General features: G+C 49.6%; 1 protein-coding gene and 1 non-coding gene across 13 annotated transcripts in view; both read left to right on the top strand.

Annotated features, from left to right (window-relative positions):
* The window catches only part of LOC141166935 (hepatic lectin-like), a 149,866-nt gene that overhangs the window by 57,392 nt on the left and 78,612 nt on the right, over positions 1-13,862 (top strand). For 2 of the 12 annotated variants that reach the window (XM_073654149.1, XM_073654153.1), the window contains one exon: positions 4,760-4,916. The exons of the other annotated variants lie outside the window; for them this stretch is intronic. The gene's annotated coding sequence lies outside the window, so the exon portion shown is untranslated. The remainder of the gene's footprint in view (positions 1-4,759; positions 4,917-13,862) is intronic. 12 annotated transcript variants of the gene reach the window in all.
* Positions 681-753, top strand: TRNAK-CUU (transfer RNA lysine (anticodon CUU)). Its single transcript has one exon. It is a non-coding gene; the product is annotated as a tRNA-Lys (tRNA).

Below are 13,862 nucleotides of genomic sequence, written 5' to 3'. Positions count from 1 at the left end.
ACCATCTTGGGAGTGAGTTCAGTTCAGTACAGTCAGAGAGTTCAGTCTGAGAGGAGGAGTGGAGGGAGCATGGGCTCTGCACGAGCTCTGTCCCAGAGTGGGCCTAGTGGAGAAGCCCAGGACTGAGAGAGGAGAGGGAGCAGGAGAAAGGCTCCAGGAACAGAAGGGATCCCAGGGGTACAGGAAGTGCTGGAGGCAAGTTTGATATAGCAATTATCATACTGAACTGCAGAATTATGATTGAGAGTAATTTTTACCACACAATGTACATTATAAAACCCTCCAAAACATGGAAGAATTGCATTTTTTCATAATTTCACCGCACTTAGAATTTTTCTTCCTTTTTTTCAGTACATTATATGGTAAAATTAATGGTTTCATTCAAAATTACAGCTCGTCCTGCAAAAAACAAGCCATCATACTAATATGTCAACAGAAAAATAACAAAATTATGTTTTTTGGAACAAGGGGGAGAAAAAAACAAAGCTCAAAAATGAAAATTCTGCCAGATCTTAAGAAGTTAACCTTCTTTAAAAGGGTTTTCTGGAATTGGAAAACCCTTGTTCCCGGCTGCAGTTGGTTTTAAAAAGCAAACTGTCTTTACTCACCAATCCTAGGTCCAGAGTGGAGTCTCAGCCGCTGATCCTGGTGTCTGTTATTTTGTGTATCACTTTCAATCAGCCCGGCTAGCTCAGTCGGTAGAGCATGAGACTCTTAATCTCAGGGTCGTGGGTTCGAGCCCCACGTTGGGCGATTTCTTTGAAACATTTCCTAGTGAACTTTCACTGTAAAAAATGTTTTTCATTAATTTGGCAAAAATATTGTCCTTCATCATTTCTTATTGATTGAGGAAACTGGAGTCTAAAACATTTTGCACTAAAGGGGTTCTTTGGTGAAAACAAGTTATCTATATTTATTGATCATTGGGGTTCAGCTTTATTACTCTTTGGAGCTGCCAGAAAAAGCCAAACGCAGAGCTCAGCATCCATATAGGGAATGAATGTAGAGGTAGTGGAACATGACGCTCCATTCTTTTTTTTAATGGAGAACCCCTTTAAGCGCATCTTTGCCTCTGTGTAATAGTATGTCACAAGACAAGGAGGGGTTAAACCTCCAAGTTTTTAAAGGGAACCTGACAGCTTATCATGATCCTACAACACGGATCCATGTCTTTTTCCAATTCTTTCTACTTCCAACAAGCCCCTTTCTTTTGCTTTCTGTTTAATTTATTTCCATAAAATTGTTCATTTAATTTGGCCAGGGATATGCAAATCAGTGGGCGACTACTCAAGGGGGGGGGGAGGGGGCATTTTCTTCCCCCTGACTGATTTGCAAGAGCAGCATCACTTTTTTTCCAAACCTCTGCCTCCCTGACGAAGCGCAGTAGGCACGGTGTGTGCGCACCCGCTTCAACGGCACACTTCGCAGGCCCAGGATGGCAGCGGTGATACAGGACACTGTGGAGGAGGGGTAAGGCTATATTCACACACGCAGTTTTTTTACTGCAGCAAAACCTGGTCTCTTGCCAGGAGGTTGTTCAGGATTTTTGTTGCTGTTTTCTTGCTTTTTTTCAGTGCATTTTTGGTTAGTTTTTTCAGCATTTTTTTTACTGTCTATTATGCATGTGTGGCGTCCCTGAGGGCTCAGTCGCCACAGAGGTACTGCATCTCACCCAGAGGTGTGGTATCCCACTCTCAGGTAAGGATAGAGTGCTGCCCGGGACCCTAACACCTGCATCCAACACATCCACTTCAGTAGGGCAGGGCGAGATTGCTCTTACGGGAGAGCACAGTCCCTGGTCCCTGGCTGGAGTGGAGGGGAACCAAGTGAGGGGGAACCATGTAGTAGGTGTGGGTGGAGGAAGCAGATTAGTGGAGCATGAAAGGAAGCTGTATAAAAAGGGGGAACCATCTTGGGAGTGAGTTCAGTTCAGTCCAGTCAGAGAGTTCAGTCTGAGAGGAGGAGTGGAGGGAGCATGGGCTCTGCACGAGCTCTGTCCCAGAGTGGGCCTAGTGGAGAAGCCCAGGACTGAGAGAGGAGAGGGAGCAGGAGAAAGGCTCCAGGAACAGAAGGGATCCCAGGGGTACAGGAAGTGCTGGAGGCCACCCGTACGCCCGAATCGGCTAGGCGGTGGAGGGATCGAGCCGCAGAGGGGACCGGCCCCTAAACTAGTGGAAAACTACAAGGCTCAGCTAGAAACCGAAGGCTGCTGTACTTGCAAGGTGCAGTGGCCACAACCACAATTATATCGCCGAAAAGGTGGCCATAGAGGGTCCAGGGGACTGAAGGTCACCCAACAAGACCCGAGGCTACTGGATTGGGACACTGATTGTGAGGCGCAGGGCAGGAGGGCGAGAGCCAGCGCAGAAAGACGACTGAGGAAGGCACATAGAAAGGGGTCCTGTCAGGCACTCTTGAACTACCTGAGGGATTGCTGAACCCCTGCCTGGTGAATGCAGCACGACGTGGGAGGTTGTAGTCTGTAACCTGAGGAACTTAACAACTGTGAGTAAACTCGGAAGACTGCACCCCACTGACTCTGTGATTATTATCTGCGCCAGCACCCCTGCACTACAACGCCCAGCATCACCTATAACATCTACACTGCCCTGGAGCTAAGCTCTACCTGTGGAGTGCCACACCAGCTTTGCTGCACTAATATCAGCTCCAGAGGACCTGCTCCGCAGCGGCAGCTCCCTTTAGCCGCATACCACAGGTGGCGTCACAAACTTTGTACATAAATCCCCAATAAAAATCCCCTTTTGAATGACCGCCCTGGGTCACGGACCGGGTCACCACCACTGTGACATCTCCCCTAGCAACGACCGGCCCGGCACTGAGTACCCCACGGTCCAGGGGGCGCGTCATCTTTACATAAAGTTCAGTGAAAAAAAAAATCTCATTCTGGTTTAGGCACAAAAAACACTGAAAACTTGACACCTACATTTCTGGTGCGTTTTTTTTCACCACCCATTACTTCCAATGGGTGAAAAAAACGCTGCAAGAAGTGACATGCTCTATTTTGCAAAAAAAACATGCAAAGCACAAAATCCTGAACAAAAAAACAAAACATGTGTGCATGAGATTTCTGGAATCTCATAGACTTTGCTGGTGCTGTAAAACGCTGATGAAAATTTGCATTAAAAAAAGCATCAAAAAACGCTGAAAAAAACATGATGTGTGAACATAGCCTAATTCTATGGGGGTTGTTTTTTAGGGGTCGGCGTCCTAGTTCCAGTGAAGAGATTATATTATGTTTTAGTTTAAAAGATATTTTGAAAAATGTTATAATACCAAATATTGATAATGTCTGTAAAGTTCTGTGGAATTAATGGCGCTATATAATTGAGATAAATAAATAAATAAATATTGGAAACAGTTTGGAGAAGGCCATTTTCTGTTCAAACATGACTATTCCCAAGTGCATAAAACATGGTCCTTTTATGGAATGGTTGGGGTTTGGTGTTTCTGAATCAGGTCCCAATTCACAGGTGGATCCTTGTAGCTTTTGTCTTTACTCTTCTACCCCCATTGCCTTAACAATGACTGACTGTAGTTTAAATTCCTTCACGGCTGGGTCCTGGGGGGGGAGGAATGCTGATGGGCTAAAGAAAGACACAAAAGAACTATACTATGCCTGTATCAGTGGCCTGTATCCATTGCATCATGCTAAAACATCCTAAAAAAATGCAAGGATGAACTACAATGCCCCACTCCCCCGTGCCCTCCCAGTTCCCGGTCCTATATAGCGTTCCTAGTTCTGTATTAAGTCACAATTTCTAATAAAAGTTGATGAACCTTATCTATAAAAAAAAATAACAAAACAATGATAATAAATTCTTTATACATAAAGTTCATTGTAGATTATTAATGAAAGAATAAAACATTTCATTCCCTGACCGGGAATTGCAACCTGCGCCGGTAGGTGAGAGCACTGAATCCTAACCACTAGACCACCAGGGAAGATGAGGTAGCAGGGTACATTCAGCCATGTCAGACTCGCTAATAGGATTTGTAAGTTACAGTTGTTTCCGTTGTAGAAGTGTAGCTGATCTGACAATGATCCACATGAGTATTTTACCTTTTCCCGTATTTCTGGCAATTATGTGTACTGGTCTGTATATATCTATTAAGGTACCGCACTGACCATAAGAATAGTAACATGCAATGTCTATGTAAGACATACCCCATAGTGATTAATCTGACATAAGAAGCAAAATAACTCTTTTATATAGGTGGTCTTCATGGCATTTTCAGATTACTAAAAGATCACCACAGACGACATCCACAGCAAGCCACACTAAAGTCCAATGACTCCCAGTTGATGACTTATTTGACTGTTGTCACTTTTGAGTTCTCCATACAGCCTAGAAACAATGTCAGTCAGAGTGCCTCCAGATATAGTGTAACAGAGCTGTCCGATACACACACTGCCCATCTGAGAATGAACTAACACTGTGCCAACAATCAGGCTTGGACTGGCCTACAGGAAAACAGGAGAATCCTCCAGTGGGCCACCTCCCTCTTATATGAGCAGTACTTGGTACTATATACTTGAATCACTATGTACAAACAAAGGCAGCACCTTATTCATTTAATCTTCCCAGTTCATTGTTATATAAATTTGTGATTGAAGATAATGTCACATTAGCACGTAGCTGAATAGTCGGGCCCTGGAGTTGGTTACTGGTGGGCCCTTGGCACCCCAGTCCGACACTACCAACAAATGACCCCTTTTTCTTCCCATACACAAATCCAGCCACCTGATCCTATCTGGCATCTGATGGACGAGTCTGGGATTGGTGAATGCCTGGAGAACGTTACCCGCCTGATGACATTGTACCAATGGTAAATTTTGGTGGAGGAGCGATAATGCTCTGGGAGTCCAGAACAAGAATATAGGACACGTTTGTAAGGTAAAAATTTATTAAAATAATTTATTAAACTGACAAGTGAATGAAAGATATATACTCCAACGTTTTGGCTTTTAGTCTTTTTCAAGAATATCTGTATACAAAAATATATATATGCCATTAGGCATACACGCCCGAAAATGATGCACGGCAGAGTGCACGTTCGCTCCATCGGCTCCATTATATTCTATAACCCTGTCGGCGCATACGTCCGAATCCCATTTTGCGCGGGGTTCACATGTAAGCCCCAATGGGGACACTGAACAGGTGCCTAAATGCAATGTGAAAGCACCCTAATGTTTACCATGCAGAAGTAGCAGTCATCGACATGGATTTGAAGGTCTCGCTACACCATTGGGACTCCAAAGCTGAGACTTTAGTCCACTGTCTCAGGTTTCCAACACACCTCCTGTACACTTTATGTGGTGCCCAAGTTTTTTCCCTGTCACCCAGTTTAACCCCAAAATATGCATGATAAGCTTTACGCACAAAGTCTCGTATATTTGTCCTTTGTTTGGGTGTTGTAAAACAACCACAAATGTAACAGAATACATCAGGATTATTCCTTCACCGTCCATGAACCTTTTTAACAGAGTTGAATTTGCTGCGACTTGTAAGCCTCTTGAGCAGCTGAATGCTACCGTTGGTTTTCACGCTGCTTATATAGCCATAAAATTCAGACGTCGCCAGTTTTTAACTGCTTATTAAGCTTTGGAAAAAAACTGACATGACTTGAGGAAACAGATGTGATTTTGGGATTCAGCACATCAATATTCATAAAGATCACATGTTATCTTGTAGACAGCAAAATTGATATCTCAGTTCTTCGAATCCTGTTTCTGGCAGAAAGGTTGCTTGGCTATTCTCAGAAAAGGCTGTCAGAAATGCAGAAAGAGCTGAGTGGCTAGTTTTTTTTACACCGAGGACTGCTTTAGCTGTTCCTGTTTACTGGAGGCTCTGAAGAGATTAATTTGTTTCTAGTGAAATAGTATTGGCCCAATCCCCAACCGTCTGAGCCAGAAGGTCTGCAGAGGTCAGTGCTGATATAGCACTCCTCAATGTTTTCTCAGCCATTGTATCTGTTTGTTCAAGCTATGTATTAAAAGCATATTATACATACATGTATCTCCTGAGATTTGCCAGTTTAATACTGTATTAGCATTGCAGAGATTACAACATTGCTCTACTAGAGTCAGGGAGCTAGGCAGAGACCATGTGCCAAATTTCAACGATTTCTCGTTTTAGCTTACGGCATTTGTAACATACCTGGCGGCGTCCTTGAATAGTGGTCCATCTCCCACTGTGCAAGAGCGCGCACTTGATCTCCTGTCCAGAATGTCTCTCTGGCTTCCCTCCATGCTGTCTGTTTGTGTCTGTTTCTGCTGCTTAAGGGCGGCGCCCGATCACTTCCTGCTTTTTGTACCTGCTGTGGGTCACACCTCTTGTGCGTCCTCAGCCTATTGCTGTCTGTCACCTGGTATATAGCTCAGCTGCGCCCATCTATCCCTGCCTGAGCATAGTGTTTCTTTCAGTGTGTGCTTGCACTCTGAAGGTGCCAGGTTCCGTTCTGTGTTCTCTTGTCTGCCTATCCTGGAGGCTGTATTTCCAGGCCTGTCTGAACACGCTCCTAGCCTGTTCCTCCTGCCTTCTAGGGGCCGATTACCTAGACCTGTTCCTGTATCTTGTCTGACCTGTCTGAACACGCTCCTAGCCTGTTCCTCCTGCCTTCTAGGGGCCGATTACCTAGACCTGTTCCTGTATCTTGTCTGACCTGTCTGAACACGCTCCTAGCCTGTTCCTCTCGCCTTCTAGGGGCTGATTTCCTAGACCCGCTCCTGTATCTTGTCTGTCCTGTCTGAACACGCTCCTTGCCTGTTCGTCCTGCCTCTCTGGGGGCCGTATTCCCAGACCCGCTCCTGTATCCCGCTGCAGTGTCGGTCTCCTCCGTACACTCAGTTCCAGTCTGAACTCTCTCCTATCCTTTACCTGTTTTGCCTCTATGTCCGTTCCCTTCCTTTTTCTGCAGAGTCTGAACTCGTACCTAACTCCTGCTTGTTGTCTCTGTACTCCCGTTTGTGAGTTTGTGGTCCACTCGCTACTTCACTGCAAGTACCCTGTGGGTGTCTGGCTCTGCCTTTCCCTTCCTGTCTGTTCCGTGTGAACAGAGCCCTGTCCCCCCTACTCAGCCTAGCCTGCTCTGACTCCTTTGCTCACCGCTCCGGCGGTTCTAGCCTGCTCTGACTCCTTTGCTCACCGCTCCGGCGGTTCTAGCCTGCTCTGACTCCTTTGCTCACCGCTCCGGCGGTTCTAGCCTGCTCTGACTCCTTTGCTCACCGCTCCGGCGGTTCTAGCCTGCTCTGACTCCTTTGCTCACCGCTCCGGCGGTTCTAGCCTGCTCTGACTCCTTTGCTCACCGCTCCGGCGGTTCTAGCCTGCTCTGACTCCTTTGCTTACCGCTCCGGCGGTTCTAGCCTGCTCTGACTCCTTGCTCACTGCTCCGGCAGTCCTGTCCTGCCCTGCTTCTGCCCGCTGCTCCGGCAGTCCTGTCCTGCCCTGCTTCTGCCCGCTGCTCCGGCAGTCCTGTCCTGCCCTGCTTCTGCCCGCTGCTCCGGCAGTCCTGTCCTGCCCTGCTTCTGCCCGCTGCTCCGGCAGTCCTGTCCTGCCCTGCTTCTGCCCGCTGCTCCGGCAGTCCTGTCCTGCCCTGCTTCTGCCCGCTGCTCCGGCAGTCCTGTCCTGCCCTGCTTCTGCCCGCTGCTCCGGCAGTCCTGTCCTGCCCTGCTTGTGCTCGCTGCTCCTGCAGCCCTGTCCTGCTCTGTTCTTGCCCACCGCTTCGGGCGTTCCCTCTCTGCTGTGGTTGTCTACCGCATCTGCGGTTCTGTGACCCAGTCTGTACTGGGTCTTAACCTTTCTGTGCTCCAGCCCGTCCTTTCGGCCAGTACCTCCCTGCCTGCATACTCGCCTGTATCCACCCATCTGCATACCTGCCGTGTTTGCTTATATCCACCAGTCTGTGCCAGCCTAACCTGCCTGTTCCTGAGTCCCAGTGTGTACTGGGTCCTATCCCGCCTGTGTTCCTACCTGCTAGTGCCTCCCTGTCTGCACTCTAGCTGTGCTTGCCTGTACCCCTCTACCTGTATTGTTCCTGAGTCCCAGTGTGTACTGGGTCCTATCCCGCCTGTGTTCCTACCTGCTAGTGCCTCCCTGTCTGCACTCTAGCTGCGCTTGCCTTTACCCGCCTGCCTGCATACCAGTCGTGCCTGCCTATACCCTCCAGTCTGTGCGCCAGCCTAACCAGCCTGATCCAGTAATCCCTGTGTGGGTCAACCCCCGTGTCCGGAGTTTGACCTGGAGTAGCACCTGGTCCCTCTGCCCGGTTTCTCCCTGGTGCACTGGCGTCGTATGCCGTCGTGCCATCTTGGTCGGATCGGCCAGATACTTAGTCACGCCCCTCCAGGCACTCTCCGGTTCATGGTCCAGTGGAATCACTACAATCACACGCACACGCCGCTCAGCCCGGGCGTGTGCATAACAGCATGCTCAGGCCATGGTTCCCGTTGAGCCCCACGGCCTTCGCTCTCTGAGAAGTTTTCCAGCGAATACATGCATTAAAATAAATAAATAAATATTTTTTTTTTCCTTTAGCTGAGTTCCAGGCGAATTACGCACCCGTCCAGATGGATCTATCTGCTCTCGTTCCCGCGGATCCGCTACGTTATTATGGGGATCCTAGACAAAGTCGTGCATTTGTGGAGCAATGCATGCTACACTTCAAGTTCTACCCTCTATGTTTTCCCACCGATCGGGTTAAGGTGGCATTCATTATGTCTTACCTGGCGGGTGATGCCTTGGAATGGATCAACCCCCTATATGAAACACAGGATCCGATCCTCCTGGACCTAATGGCCTTCCTGGTGGCCTTTCTAATGGTCTTCGATGATCCTAACCCGGAGGCTCCTGCTGAAGCTTCACTTCCCAATATCCCGGAGCAGCCCCAATGGGTAATGTGTGTGGGTAGCGCAATAGTCCTCCAGCCCAATGAGACTACTGCCCACCCAGAATCCTCACAGGGTGACTACGCTTTCCGGAATACTTCTCCCAACCTCAAGAGGCAGTCCAGACGTGCTAGACGTAGAGGCAAGCCGTCACGCCAGGGTCTGTCCTCCCTGAGACCTCCTGACCCCAACCTTGAAGTCCCTACTGAAGCTTCATCTCCCTGTATCCCGGAGAAGCCCCAATGGGTAATGTGCGTGGGTAGTGCACCAGTTCTCCTGCCCGAAGAGACTTCTGCCCATCCAGACTCCACACAGGAGAACTTCCTGCACCCGGCATCAGATGCTTCACCCACTTTAACCGGTGTGCATGTCCAAGGATGCTCCAAAGCTGTGGTTACCTCAGAGTCTGTGCACCTCTACTACCTGGCGGAGGACCCCCTGTTGCCTCCTGAATCCTCCGGGATACCACTCGATGACAAATGGAGAGAGAATTCTCTACACCCGGTACTCGATACTTTGTCCGCTTCGTCCTGTGAGCCTGACAATGGGTACCCCAAAGTGGTAGTTACCCCCGAGTCTCTACACCCCTCCGACCAGGCGGAGGACCTCCAGTTGTCTCCTGAACCCTTCGGGGTGCTACCTGGTAGCGAAAGGACAGAGACTCTCCTATACTCTGTACCTGATACCTCGCTCGCTTCGTCCAGTGAGTCCAACCTAGTGTACTCCGAAGCAGAGGTTACTCCCGAGTCTCTACACCCCTCCGACCAGGCGGAGGACCTCCAGTTGTCTCCTGAACCCTTCGGGGTGCTACCTGGTAGCGAAAGGACAGATACTCTCCTATACTCTGTACCTGATACCTCGCTTGCTTCGTCCAGTGAGTCCGACCTAGTGTACTCTGAAGCAGAGGTTACCCGTGAGTCTCTACACCCCTCTGACCAGGCGGAGGACCGCCAGTTGTCTCCAGAACCCTTCGGGGTGCCACCTGGTGGAGAATGGACAGAGACTTTCCTATACTCGGTACCCGATACCTCGCCTGCTTCGTCCAGTGAGTCCGACCTAGTGTACTCTGAAGCAGATGTTTTCTCTGAGCCTCTGCACTCTTCTGACCCGGCGGAGGACCTCCAGTTGTTTCCTGAATCCTCCGGGGTACCACCAGAAAACAGAGACAGTGACTTTTCCTCATTATGTACCTGATAACCCGTCTATTTCTTCCTGTGAGCTTGACAAGATGTACCTCGAAGCAGAGATTACCCCCAAGTCTCTGTCCCCCTCCAACCCGGTGGAGGACTTCCAGTTGTCTCCTGTACCCTCTGGGGTGCCACCTGAAAATATGTGGAGAGAGACTTCCTTGTGTGCTGTTCCTGGTACTCCACCCGTTTCGTCTGTTGCTAAGGGTGGCTGGATGGGAGGTAGCATCCTAGCTACCCAGAGGAGACCAGTTTTTCCGGTGGACAGTGGAAGTGATCTCTTCGAAGTGAAGAATTGGCCCTCGAATTCCCTGCGGAAGATTCTGGCAGGCCTGAAGAAGAGGGGGGCGTAAGGGGGGGGGGTACTGTAACATACCTGGCGGCGTCCTTGCATAGTGGTCCATCTCCCACTGTGCAAGAGCGCGCACTTGATCTCCTGTCCAGAATGTCTCTCTGGCTTCCCTCCATGCTGTCTGTTTGTGTCTGTTTCTGCTGCTTAAGGGCGGCGCCCGATCACTTCCTGCTTTTTGTACCTGCTGTGGGTCACACCTCTTGTGCGTCCTCAACCTATTGCTGTCTGTCACCTGGTATATAGCTCAGCTGCGCCCATCTATCCCTGCCTGAGCATAGTGTTTCTTTCAGTGTGTGCTTGCACTCTGAAGGTGCCAGGTTCCGTTCTGTGTTCTCTTGTCTGCCTATCCTGGAGGCTGTATTTCCAGGCCTGTTTGAACACGCTCCTAGCCTGTTCCTCCTGCCTTCTAGGGGCCGATTACCTAGACCTGTTCCTGTATCTTGTCTGACCTGTCTGAACACGCTCCTAGCCTGTTCCTCCTGCCTTCTAGGGGCCGATTACCTAGACCTGTTCCTGTATCTTGTCTGACCTGTCTGAACACGCTCCTTGCCTGTTCCTCTCGCCTTCTAGGGGCTGATTTCCTAGACCCGCTCCTGTATCTTGTCTGTCCTGTCTGAACACGCTCCTTGCCTGTTCGTCCTGCCTCTCTGGGGGCCGTATTCCCAGACCCGCTCCTGTATCCCGCTGCAGTGTCGGTCTCCTCCGTACACTCAGTTCCAGTCTGAACTCTCTCCTATCCTTTACGTGTTTTGCCTCTATGTCCGTTCCCTTCCTTTTTCTGCAGAGTCTGAACTCGTACCTAACTCCTGCTTGTTGTCTCTGTACTCCCGTTTGTGAGTTTGTGGTCCACTCGCTACTTCACTGCAAGTACCCTGTGGGTGTCTGGCTCTGCCTTTCCCTTCCTGTCTGTTCCGTGTGAACAGAGCCCTGTCCCCCCTACTCAGCCTAGCCTGCTCTGACTCCTTTGCTCACCGCTCCGGCGGTTCTAGCCTGCTCTGACTCCTTTGCTCACCGCTCCGGCGGTTCTAGCCTGCTCTGACTCCTTTGCTCACCGCTCCGGCGGTTCTAGCCTGCTCTGACTCCTTTGCTCACCGCTCCGGCGGTTCTAGCCTGCTCTGACTCCTTTGCTCACCGCTCCGGCGGTTCTAGTCTGCTCTGACTCCTTTGCTTACCGCTCCGGCGGTTCTAGCCTGCTCTGACTCCTTGCTCACTGCTCCGGCAGTCCTGTCCTGCCCTGCTTCTGCCCGCTGCTCCGGCAGTCCTGTTCTGCCCGCTGCTCCGGCAGTCCTGTTCTGCCCGCTGCTCCGGCAGTCCTGTTCTGCCCGCTGCTCCGGCAGTCCTGTTCTGCCCGCTGCTCCGGCAGTCCTGTTCTGCCCGCTGCTCCGGCAGTCCTGTCCTGCCCTGCTTGTGCTCGCTGCTCCTGCAGCCCTGTCCTGCTCTGTTCTTGCCCACCGCTTCGGGCGTTCCCTCTCTGCTGTGGTTGTCTACCGCATCTGCGGTTCTGTGACCCAGTCTGTACTGGGTCTTAACCTTTCTGTGCTCCAGCCCGTCCTTTCGGCCAGTACCTCCCTGCCTGCATACTCGCCTGTATCCACCCATCTGCATACCTGCCGTGTTTGCTTATATCCACCAGTCTGTGCCAGCCTAACCTGCCTGTTCCTGAGTCCCAGTGTGTACTGGGTCCTATCCCGCCTGTGTTCCTACCTGCTAGTGCCTCCCTGTCTGCACTCTAGCTGTGCTTGCCTGTACCCCTCTACCTGTATTGTTCCTGAGTCCCAGTGTGTACTGGGTCCTATCCCGCCTGTGTTCCTACCTGCTAGTGCCTCCCTGTCTGCACTCTAGCTGCGCTTGCCTTTACCCGCCTGCCTGCATACCAGTCGTGCCTGCCTATACCCTCCAGTCTGTGCGCCAGCCTAACCAGCCTGATCCAGTAATCCCTGTGTGGGTCCACCCCCGTGTCCAGAGTTTGACCTGGAGTAGCACCTGGTCCCTCTGCCCGGTTTCTCCCTGGTGCACTGGCGTCGTATGCCGTCGTGCCATCTTGGTCGGATCGGCCAGATACTTAGTCACGCCCCTCCAGGCACTCTCCGGTTCATGGTCCAGTGGAATCACTACAATCACACGCACACGCCGCTCAGCCCGGGCGTGTGCATAACAGCATTGATATCCCGAAATCTTTGCTGACTAACATTAAATGACAAGTCACTCAGAAAGAAGAGCGCTAAAACTTTTAGTTTATGGACAGTACAAGGCCTTTTCGCCATGACCAATTTTTATTTTTCACTTTCATTTCCAAAGAGAATGGTATTTTGTGTGCACAGAACGATCAGGTCAGCGGGTCTGATAATCTATTAAATGACCAGTTTTGTTGTAGGTGATCAGAGGTCATTTAATTGTACACTCAGATCTGGAATCTGATTGCTTGCCAGGGGCCACACTTCCACTTTTTGCACCACTTTATTCACGTTGGTGTGAATTTATTCACTCGTTCCATTCCATTGGCCACAACAGTGATCTGTGACCGCTGGAATGGGAGAGAGAGTACCGGCTCCTGCTCCTACCTTACAGCATCCACAGCTCTTCTTTTGAATTGTTAGCCTGGTGCGACGTCATTTTTGCGGTGTGACGCAGTACTCCCTTTCCCATTCCAGTAGCCAAAGACCATTGTCAAGGCCGATGGAATGGGAAATGGGAATAGATTCACACCAACTCTACCACTTTTCCTTGATGTTTCCCAAAACAATCAGTGCAAATTAAGATAACTATATTTCTTCACAAATTTACTCCTCTTCAAATTCCCTATCAGACAGAGGAAAAATGAGATTCTTATTTGGAACATAACGAGTCTGATTTTATTGTCTAGTTTTGCTATTATAGTAGGTTATTGCCTTAACTATTTTCACACATATCCAATGTAATGGTGCCCGATAAGAGCTTGCCCAAGAAGCTGATTTTAGTGCAGGGTGCAACTTTTTAATAGTCACAGGGTTTCTAGACTAGTTTTTCTTACATTGAATTTGAGTTTTACCAAAAATATTCCTTTCATGAAAGTCAAGGCTTTTGTATTGATCATACAATCCACTATCTAAAGGGAGTCTGTCAGCATAAAATGACTGTTCAAACCAAGCACATGCACTCGGTGGCTATGTGCATAAGGCATCATTTAGACACTGGCGCAGCCACAAAGTTTTCCCTTGTGAATCCATTTCAGAAGTGCAGAGGCGGCTGGAGAGGTGAGCGGTGAGGTGAATTTAAGGATTTTCTTTTCTTTTTACTACTTACATTTATTATGCTCTGGGGTCTGGATAGACCCCCAGAGCATAACAAGAGACATTAAATAACTGCTCTGCAAATCAAATTTCCCAGGAAAATCTGCATGAACAGGCACCCTTTTTAGGTGTCTTTAATCAGGGATGTG

Source organism: Phyllobates terribilis, unplaced genomic scaffold (genome assembly GCF_046119375.1).
Source record: "Phyllobates terribilis strain yellow unplaced genomic scaffold, ASM4611937v1 Scaffold_11__3_contigs__length_659146591, whole genome shotgun sequence".
NCBI lineage: Eukaryota > Metazoa > Chordata > Amphibia > Anura > Dendrobatidae > Phyllobates > Phyllobates terribilis.
Note: the sequence above shows the minus strand (reverse complement) of the source record. Positions and strands in the feature narration are given on the sequence as shown.